Source organism: Triticum urartu, chromosome 2 (assembly GCF_003073215.2).
Source record: "Triticum urartu cultivar G1812 chromosome 2, Tu2.1, whole genome shotgun sequence".
NCBI classification, from domain to species: Eukaryota; Viridiplantae; Streptophyta; class Magnoliopsida; order Poales; family Poaceae; genus Triticum; species Triticum urartu.
Genome location: NC_053023.1, coordinates 3,094,045 through 3,103,828, shown reverse-complemented (window position 1 = coordinate 3,103,828; position 9,784 = coordinate 3,094,045).

The window sequence follows — 9,784 nt, the reverse complement described above, 5'->3', positions numbered from 1 at the left end:
TCTCTTCGCATAGGTGAACTAGGACGTGCGTCATGATGTTGAAGAAGGATGGTGGGAACACCAACTCGAAACTGACAAGACATTGCACCAAATCATTCTGTAACCTTGGTATGATTTCTGGATCGATTACCTTCTGAGAGATTGCATTGAGAAATGCACATAGCTTCACAATGGCTAATCGAACGTTTTCCGGTAGAAGCCCCCTCAATGCAACCGGAAGCAGTTGCGTCATAATCACGTGGCAGTCATGAGACTTTAGGTTCTCGAACTTTTTCTCTGCCATGTTTATTATTCCCTTTATATTCGACGAGAAGCCAGACGGTACCTTAATACTGAGCAGGCATTCAAAGAAGATTTCCTTCTCTTCTTTGGTAAGAGCGTAGCTTGCATGACCCTGATGTATGCCGTCTTTTCCGTGCATACGTTGCTGGTCCTCCCGTGCCCCAGGTGTATCTTTTGTCTTCCCATACACGCCCAAGAAGCCAAGCAGGGTCACACAAAGATTCTTCGTCACGTGCATCACGTCGATTGCGGAGCGGACCTCGAGGTCTTTCCAATAGGGAAGGTCCCAAAATATAGATTTCTTCTTCCACATGGGTGCGCGTCCGTCAGCGTCATTCGGAACATGTTGTCCACCATGACCCTTTCCAAAGACCACCTTCAAATCCTTGACCATATCATGTACATCAGCACCAGTACGGTGGCGAGGCTTCGTCCGGTGATTTGCCTCACCTTTGAAATGCTTGCCTTTCTTTCTTACGGGATGCCTGCTCGGAAGAAATCGACGATGTCTCAGGTACACATTCTTCTTACAATTAGCCAAATATATACTGTCGGTATCGTCCAAACAGTGCGTGCATGCGCGGTATCCCTTGTTTGTCTGTCCTGAAAGGTTACTGAGAGCAGGCCAATCATTGATGGTCACGAACAACAACGCCTTTAGGTCAAATTCTTCCCCCATGTGCCCATCCCACGCACGTACACCTGTTCCATTCCACAGTTGTAAGAGTTCTTCAACTAATGGCCTTAGGTACACATCAATGTCGTTGCCGGGTTGCTTAGGGCCTTGGATGAGCACTGGCATCATAATGAACTTCCGCTTCATGCACAACCAAGGAGGAAGGTTATACAAACATAGAGTCACATGCCAGGTGCTATGGTTGCTGCTCTGCTCCCCAAAAGGATTAATGCCATCTGCGCTTAGACCAAACCATACGCTCCTTGCGTCATCTGCCAACTCCTTCCCGTACTTTCTTTCGATTTTTCTCCACTGCGACCCGTCAACGGGTACTCTCAACTTTCCGTCTTTCTTACTGTCTTCTCTGTGCCATCGCATCGCCTTGGCATGCTCTTTGTTTTGGAACAAACGTTTCAACCGTGGTATTATAGGAGCATACCACATCACCTTGGCAGGAATCTTCTTCCTGGGGCGCCGGCCCTCGACATCACCAGGGTCATCGCGGCAGATCTTATAGCGCAATGCACCACATACCGGGCAAGCGTTCAAATCCTCGTACTCACCGCGGTAGAGGATGCAATCATTAGGGCATGCATGTATCTTCTGCACCTCTAACCCTAGAGGCCAGACAACCTTCTTTGCTTCGTACGTACTCTCGGGCAATTCGTTGTCCTTTGGAAGCATATCCTTTATCATTACCAGCAACTTTCCAAATCCCTTGTCAGATACACCATTCTCTGCCTTCCATTGCAGCAATTCCAGTGTGGTGCCCAGCTTTTTCTTGTCACCTACGCAATTCGAGTACAACAATTTTTTGTGATCCTCTAACATGCGCTGCAACTTCTTCTTCTCCAAATCACTTGCGCAGTTTCTCTTTGCATCGGCAATGGCCCGACCTAGATCATCAACGGGCTCATCTGATGCCTCTTCTTCAGCTTCTTCCCGCATTGCCGGCTCAGCTTCTTCCCGCATTACCGGCTCAGCTTCTTCCCCCATTGTTGTATCATCGTATTCAGGGAACCCATGGCCAGGATAGCTGTCGCCGTCCTCTTCTTCTTCATTGTCTTCCATCATAACCCCTCTTTCTCCGTGCTTGGTCCAAACATTATAACGGGGCATGAAACCGGTCTTAAACAGGTGGACGTGAATGGTTCTTGACGTAGAGTAATTGTGACCATTCTTACAGCGAGCACATGGATAAGGCATAAAACCATCCGCCCGCTTGTTTGCCTCAGCCGCAAGCAGCAAAGTACGCACGCCCTCAACGAACTGGGGAGAGCATCGGTCATCGTACATCCATTGCCGGCTCATCTTCATTACACAACACCGAATAGACCAAATTAATACAAGTTCATACATAAAGTTCATACAACACTTAAATGCAACAAACAAATAACTCTCTAGCTAAAGCATTTAAATGCAACAACAAATACGATCAAGATCGCAACTAAGGTAACAATGGATCCAACAGCATAATGATACCAAGCCTCACTATCGATGGCATATTTTCTAATCTTTCTAATCTTCAAGCGCATTTTCTCCATCTTGATCTTGTGATCATCGATGACATCGGCAACATGCAACTCCAATTCCATCTTCTCCCCCTCAATTCTTTTCAATTTTTCTTTCAAGTACTCGTTTTCTCTTTCAACTAAATTTAACCTCTCGGCAATAGGGTCGGTTGGAATTTCAGGTTCAAATACCTCCTAGAAAAAATTTCTATGTCAACTTGATGGGCATAATTTGTCATAAACACGAAATGCAACTAGTTTTAAAAGAGAATATACATACCACATTCGAATCATAACAAGGACTAGGGCCGACGGGGACGGATATCAAAACCATGGCACTATATGTATAACAAACAACGTACGGGTAAGATAATTATACGAGTAACTATATATCCAAATCACACACATCAATTTTTATATAAAATTTCATGAACAAGAGGCTCACCACAAGGTGGTGCCGGCGACGGGACGGTGCGGGCGATCGACGGTGGCTACGATGGAGATTTAGAAGGCACTAAGTAAACCACACCTACATATGCAAACTAAGTGTTATTTTTGACCTCAAATTGCATATAAATCAAATACTAGCACATATATATATATATATATATACATATATATCCTCCCAAATTACTAAACTCACAAATTAATCACTATATAAACCAATGCAAGAGCTAATCTAGCAATGAGAGATGAAAGGACAAAGTTGCTAACCTTTGTGATCATTTGAATGGATGAGGGCCTTCAAATCTTGAAAAATTTTGGGCAAATTTTGTGATGAACTCGAGAGGAAGAAGGGAAGAACAGAGGAGAGGGCCGGAGAGGGGAAAGGGGGAAGAACAGAGTGCTGGTGGACGAAGGGTTTATATAGGACGACCTTTAGTACCGGTTCGTGGCACGAACCGGTACTAAAGGTGCTGGAGGGGCCCCACTCTGGCAACATCCTGCCACCACTCTCATTAGTACCGGTTCGTGGCACGAACCGGTGCTAAAGGTTCGCCACGAACCGGTACTAATGAAAGCGGCCCGGCTAGCCGTTGGAACCGGCACTAATGTATACATTAGTGCCGGCTCAAATACAAACCGGCACTAATGTGCTTCACGATTGACCCTTTTTCTACTAGTGCTAGCGCGTCCAAGTGACTCCTAAACGCCACAAAACGGTGACCTGGCAGCGTGTTCTGAGCAGTGAACGCTGCTAAACATTCTAGTCTGTAAATTCCTTAAATACATGAAATCATACCCAATATAACTAGAATAGATTAGGCATGTAACCAAATATATATGTTCTAAAACATGATGACAAACTTTTTAGGTCACCAATAACATTACCATGATCTCTGTTATATAGCTAGTGTGGACAAACTCTCCTTCGAAATACTTGATTGCGTCCATTCGATATGTAAGCAAGGTATGTCGAAATACAAAATTGGATGACGTACATATTAGGAAAAAGACTTATATTGGAAAAAAATTCAGACAAATAAGAAACATGCACGTGTAAATCTGTAAAATCCCAAAGGTCACATAGTCTAACATGTGTGTGCAAAACTAGATCAAGGAAAATTAATTAGAAAAGGAAACTTACCGGAAGGTGGGAAGGTTTATTCGGAGGGATACATATGACATGTATAGGCCGAGTCCAACATGGAACATACAAAATTGGATAAAATGCGTATTAGGAAAAGGAGTTATATGGGAAGGATTTTCGGACAAATAAAAACATGCGCATGTAAATCTGCAGCAAGCCTAGCCTCCTAGCTAGCATGCATCGCTACACTTTTTCTCATGGCGCTAGCTTAAAAAAAACGAGCTCTCTGTGTTTTTGGAAGATTAAAAATATTTCACAAAATCAGAAAACGTTAAAAAAAAGATATTATTCAATTTTTAAAAATGCTCATGTGTTAATAATCACAATTTTAAAAATATTCATGAATTATGAAAAATGTTCACTATTCTAAAAAGGTTTCGTGAATTTTACAGATATTCATGCATATGAAAAAATATTTATGAATGTGAAAACTATTGAAGAAATTTAAAATGCTCATTAATTTTTGAAAAGAAAATAAAGGAAGAGTGAACAAATGAAAAAAAGAACATGGAAAAAACCAAAAAGAAAACCAGAAAGAAACACACAAAAGGAAAAGAAATGGCGAAACGCTTCCAAAAAGTGGTGAAAAGGAAGCCATCCTCAAAGATTTTGCAAACAACATAGAGGAAGATTGAAATGAAAATCCAAGGGATGTGGTTCTGCGGGCATGGATGAGATGTGGGTTTGAATTTGTAACGCCCTTGCAAAGAAAGGGACGTGAATCTGCATAGACCACACCCCCATGGACGCGGATCACGGCCACCCGCAGCCGTAGTTGCCCTTCTGAAAGCACGTGACATCAAGCTTTTTCTGAAGCGGGCTTGTTGCAAAAGCAGGTTTCTTTCCTTGCACATCATGGCTAGCACACCCTAGCCGTGCACAATGCTTTCATTCCTTCCTGGGATGATGCCAGTTAGGCCCCGTCTACTGCACCCACTCACATTTCATCGACAGGGTATATTCCAAACTCGGGCCCGGTGAACGTACAGTTTTCCCTCTGCTTAATTAAAAAGCAGAGCTCCTGCTAAGTTTCAGTCAAAAATATATCTATAAACATCCGTATGTAGTTGTTATTAAAATCTCTAAAAAAGACTTATATTTAGGAATGGAGGGAGTACATACCATGTCTAACATGTGGTGAACACCAATATCTTCTACATGCCTTTTTTTATGAATGAATATACACTTCAAAAGCGAAATTTCACTTTGTACAACATCACACAGGCTCACCAACTGCATCAAGGCCTGATGGTAAACCTGGATTAGAATTGGATGGTTCTGCGCCCATTGCATGCACCACTACCACCTTGGTCATCTTCCCAAGGCGATCGACTGATAGTGCCGCTACCAAATCCGGTAACGAATTGAAGCTATGGTTGATGGCGAAAAAGCACATCATTCTTTCGATCAAAGCCGTTAATTTTTATGCCCTAGTGATTATAAGATACTCCCTTCGTTCTTATTTACTCTGCATATTAGTTTTGGTCAAAGTTAAGTTTTTACAAACTTTGACAAAGTTTATAGACAAAAATATTAACATATACAATGACAAATCAATACCATTAGATTCATTTTTGAATGTACTTCCACATCATATAGATTTGTTATGGTAAATATTTATATTCATTTCTATAAATTTGGTCAAACTTTACAAATTTTGACTTCAGTCAACTCTAATATGCAGAGTAAATAAAAACGGAGGGAATACATGTACTCGGCTATAAATAACAACTGAATAATTACAACATCGTGAAGTGCACCGAGGGGGTGGGGGCTATTGCCCCCTGTTCATGTTGATTTTACGTTCTACAAATAATTTTGTACCTCCTAAAGTTAAAGTGTTTGCTTGGAAACAGGCTTCAGACTCACTTGGTGTTCAAGCGCATCGGCATAGTATATTTCATTTTCAAAAAGAATATGCTGATTCAAAATATGCTACGCATATGAACAGGGTCAGTGGAGGGAGATTCAAAATATGCTGATGAGTATGGCTCTAAATGGTGACAAGGATAAACCTTGACCATTCATCTGCTACGCGTATTTTGATTTTGGAGCCACAAAAATTGTCTGCTACGCGTATTTGATCTTGGACCCAAAAAATCCATTCATTGAGGTGAAATTAACATACCAACATATTCTGGTGCTAAATAGCCCCAAGTTCCTGCCACGTTTGTCTTCACCGAAGCATTCCTGTCTGGTGCCGGCCTAAGCAGCCCGAAGTCTACCACCTTTGCGCGGAAGTCGTCCCCGAGCAGGATGTTCGCCGGCTTTAGGTCCATGTGGATAAAGCAGTGCTGCGCCAGCGAGTGGAGGTACTCCATACCACGAGCGACGTCCAGTGCAATGCTGAGCCGCTTCTTCCAGGAGAGGGGTTCCAAGCCTAGCAGCTTCCACCGGAAGAGATGCTTGCTCATAGAACCATTGGGCATGTGCTCGTAGACGAGCAGCCTCTCGTTGTCTTCGACCGAGTACCCCAGTATAGACACGAGGTGGCGGTGCTGCACCTTCAGGATTGCGATTTCTGCTTGGAACTGATCAATGGGCTCGTTGCTGATCACCGTGGACAGCATTCTCTTCACAGCAATAATTGTTCCATCGTGCAGCACCCCCTTGTAAACGATGCCGAATCCGCCGCGGCCAAGCACATTTTCCTCAGAAAAATTATTTGTGGCAACACGGAGAACTTGCAGAGACAACATGAAACTCTGTCGGGTGGGGCTGTCCTGAGGGTGGACGGCTATGGCATTTGTCTGTGGGCAGTGAGGAAGAAGAAGGTCGCGATGGAAACGAACGTCACGGGAATAAACACAAACACATGGGGATGAGAGTTGACCTGACCCTGTGGGTGGCACTGCGCTGCCTTGCCGACGGAGCCGGCCGGCGAGCAGAGGAGCCGGAAGACGACGCGTCCTCATCCTTGCCTGCCGCTCAGCGTCCCCTCGCTGTCTGCTGTTGGACTCGTCATCGGGAGCAGAGCAGAGCAGCGCAGAGGAGGAAGGAACTGGTGGCCCACTCCGGAGCTGCAGGGCCCCGCCCGGTTGGCTTCTATTTTGTTTATTTATATGCGTCACAACGTGAATTTTGTCCAATAGAAACATTTTCACCGCAAGGATCCTAGACGTCAACAAAATAAGCATAGTAAACCATACACAGTAGAGTAAGCATAATATGAAACTGAGGCATCGATCGGGACATAAAAATTTGTAACTTTCCTTGCAATAATATATAGAGCCACAAAACAGAGCTGTTGTAAGTCTATCAGAGTGGTCTATTAAAAGACCACATTCTTGATTGTACAATAAATAAAGCCTAGGAAAACAACAGACGGATAGATAGATAGATAGATCAACCTTACCATTCCAGTCTTCAAAAAATTTGTCACAACACAACTACAAGCACTATGTCACAGAACAGAGTTGCTGACTCTACCTAGGATCCGATTCTGCTGGTGGTCCGTGATTGTTCTACCTTATACTGTTCAACAAGGTGATCATCATCGGCGACCTCCCATTGCCGACGGAGATGGGAGGGTAATAAACGATGTTGCTTTTCTGATCAAGATGAAACTATACAACGCCTCTTTCTCAAATGTTCTCTCGCCATGTTTTTATGGCGTACGAGTCATGTAGTCTTTAATGTCTGCCCTCCAAATAGTATTAACACGTTATTTGGGATATGGCTAAATGAAGTGGAGCCAAATACTGCAGGACATATTCGAATAGGAGTATGCGCATTACTTTGGGCTATATGGAACTTCAAAAATGACATGATTTTTAACACACAAACTCTTATAATTCTTTTGCAGGTCATATATAGAGGTACCTTTTGGATCCATACGTGATCATTACTCAGTCATGCGGTAGTCAAGGAGCTTATGGCTGGGTGCAACCGTTTGGAGACGGTAGCACATGATCCTTACAACAGGTTTGCATGGTGTTCCAATAATAGGATAGATGTTTAGTCATCTTGACCCTTTTTTTGCCGGTTGTGGCAACTTTTATATTCAATTTACTTTGGCTCCTCAGTGAGCTTGTACCAAATCACAGACATTTTGAACCGTTTGCTTAATAATATGGCTGCATGCATCATTTTAGTGCAGTGGCCGGGATGACCCTCCTTTTAAAAAAAATGTAAAAAGGAAAAGAAGAAGGAAAAAATAGTGCCATGTAGGCCGAACACGGTAAAGAGTACTGTCTTTGTCATGGGCACCCGTCTTTCTGAGTTTTTTTTTCTCCCACTCGGTTTCATTTACTTTTGTGAGTGCCCGGATAAAATAAACTCAGCAAACACCCGGACACTCGGCAAAGGTTCATTCTGATAGTGAAAAATGGATCAGTGAAGATAAATGTGAAGATAGATGAATGATAAATAAGAAAGGTTGTGTCGGGCATGGAGCCTAGCAATGGAACCTATTGTCTTATACTTTAGTGCATTACGATGTTATAATAAATCCGCCTTATCCAAACCATCTTTCGAGCATGTCTGTCGTGTGTGTGCTTTTGCGGTTTGTTTAACCAACCATACAATATGGATTTCGCTACAAATTAAGCATCAGATTTTTTAACATGACAAATCAAACTTTTTTATAATAAATTATATTGTCGCAGGAACGGCAACTTTTAGCAAGCACGACAAATCCTTGTCATGTTCAGTTTTGGCCAGGATTTTCCATGCTTACTAAAGAAAATTGCCCTCGTTGCCGCATTATAATTTGCACAAAAAACATTCAATTTGTCATGGTTAAAAATCTGATGTTGGAGTTTTAACATCACCGTACAATATATAAGTTGCCCCCATACCTACTTGCAAATAAACTGACAATAGAAGTCATCTCCAATGGCGTCCAATCATCTTAATTATTTATGTATGCTCAAGCATGACGCATAAACTCTCGTAACCTGATAATAAACCGCAGGTACTAGCTAGGTAGCATAAATCTCAGATTACGATGATGGATGGACCTAGTCTGATGATGATGTGTTCCAGGCAAAACGATTTGATGGATCACCAGAGCAGAAGCAACTCATCGACGATCCTCTCTCCTTCTGGGTTTCCATGGTGCCGTTGAATGAGCATACCAGTGACGAGGCTGATGATGGGGGCGGTCAGGCAGACGACCGGGGCAAGGAGGAGCGTCAGCGCAAGGACCTTGAGGTCGTTAGCATTGCGGTCGTCGATGGAGGGCCACGAAATCACGAGGAAGATGGCGATGGAGAAGAGCGCGATGACGGTGCAGCCCAAGAGGAATATCACCGCCGACCGGCTGCACTCCTCGGGCTCTGCCGCCGCCAGCAGCTGCTGCTGCTCGGCGTCGGCCATCGTCCACCCGCGTTTACTTTTTTTTTCTTTATCTTTATATAAGGATAAGGATCACCTGCGTACATATATAGATATGTCTGTATGCAGCTACCTGGCTAGGGTTTGATTTAATATTCGATCTGAAAGAGTACGTTCTACAAGATTATTCAGGGCAACGCTGACTCAATCTGGGACACGGTATCCGTCCATGGACCGGCGGAATCGCTAAATGCAGGAGCCAGCCTTACAACCGTAGTCGCAGCAAACCGGATGATTTTCACATAAACCAAAGCAATTTCATTACATTTTTGATATATTCCATTAAAAAAAAGACTGGACCTAAACCTAGCTTACGGCGGCGCCTATCCTACTTGTCCTTGTTGTTCCCTTCCTACGATCGCCGGATCCATCTCGCCATCTCCATGA